The sequence below is a fragment of the Pinus tabuliformis genome, chromosome 6 (assembly GCF_031772625.1).
Source record: "Pinus tabuliformis cultivar Carrire ecotype Pingquan chromosome 6, CPIR1, whole genome shotgun sequence".
Classification (NCBI taxonomy): Eukaryota; Viridiplantae; Streptophyta; class Pinopsida; order Pinales; family Pinaceae; genus Pinus; species Pinus tabuliformis.
Genome location: NC_142292.1, coordinates 1,988,747,015 through 1,988,748,474, shown reverse-complemented (window position 1 = coordinate 1,988,748,474; position 1,460 = coordinate 1,988,747,015). Strand labels below are relative to the sequence as shown.

The 1,460-nt window shown below is 35.0% G+C and overlaps 1 long non-coding RNA gene across 1 annotated transcript; it reads right to left on the bottom strand.

The window, feature by feature from the left end:
• Nucleotides 1–453: 453 nt before the first annotated feature.
• LOC149267200 (uncharacterized) lies at nucleotides 454–1,167 on the bottom strand. Its single transcript, XR_016253064.1, has 3 exons — nucleotides 1,027–1,167; nucleotides 750–834; nucleotides 454–582 (listed from the first exon to the last, which is right to left on the bottom strand). It is a non-coding gene; the product is annotated as an uncharacterized LOC149267200 (long non-coding RNA).
• Between the last annotated feature and the right edge of the window lie 293 nt (nucleotides 1,168–1,460).

Genomic DNA, 1,460 nt, shown 5'->3' with positions numbered 1-1,460 from the left:
CCTCTAATGAATTCCAAAAGCATCTCAATCATGCTATCAAAACACTGTATTTACTCCCGATTATTCAGTCAATACAACAAAGTAGAAATATATGCAAGCTTCACTAATTTACAGAAAATTCAAAAATGTGGCGACATCATCCATTTCAGATTATTTGGCCAATTTTTATGGAATGACATTTTAATTATGAGTTGAAATATCCTTGACAGTATCAAACGTTATTGCAAGTCATTTCAATAGGCAATCGATATTTTACAAATTTGATATTCCTTGGCATTGGAAATAACCTGCTCCTACATATTACAATTTGCCACACAAAAAGGTCCCTAGTATAGCACAATATCAAACATTGGCTGTATGACCCACAAATTAAGTCCTATATGGTATTTTTATTAACAAGGTTCAGACTGCTTAAATGAACATGCCAATATGTACATGAGTGTGTAAAGACTATAGCACAGCCCAGAAGTTATAAGATTCCAAAGCTTAATCCAACCATCTGCAGATTCCTGGAGCTTCCTGTGGTTCACTGTATGAAGCTACTCTTGATGGGTATTTTGATGCATATACAAAACCCCAAAGCTGTCATTCAGATATTGAAATATGAGAACTCATCGTTTGCACAGTTTTATATTAAAAATAAATTCATATGAGAATCATATGTTAATTCAGAGAATGAATAACATGGACACTGGGGATGTAAGTCCCCAAATTTTGGCAAAATTGAATCTACAGGAAAGAAAAAGTACCTCGACCTCCTTCAACTCAAAATCCTCTGTGTGAGCTAAGCATGAATTGCCAAATGTCTCAGAGGAAGAACTTGATCCATGCAACCTTGTAAAAGTAACAATTTCTGAGTTCAGAAGCTACTTCACCCTTCTCCTCAACGATTTCTCAAACTTTTTAAAGTTTAACATGACTGACAAATTGCTCTCTGCATACTTGACTTCCTATACCTAGAATACAACTCTACACCAGATCTTTCCTCAATTCAAAGGAAAATCACTACTGTAAAAGAAAACTTACAGATCTCCATCCAAGTAAAGAGCAAAATGCCCACCCCCACCGAGAGCTAGTGAATCAGCAGAACATAATGTAAAATAGCGATTTACACCTACCAACCCAAGCCATACAACAAAACAATTATATGCATCAAAAAATGTTTACATTGTTCAAAGTATACACCATTCTGAACTTAAAAATGTAAATGCAATGCATTATAACAGTTCTTCATGGCCTCGCACAGAAAATTAGATATCAGAGGAGATACAGAGAAAATTGAAGAATTTGATCAAGCCAACTTCCTTTTCATTCTGAAGATTGTACGAGGCAGCAAAATATATGAGAAAAACAGGAATGGATTGAACTACTCTGAAGTACTACTGAACAAGATGTTTCATTTACATAGAGGTAGCCTATGAAACACTAATTAAAGTGTTCCACCAAGTTTATGGACCGTG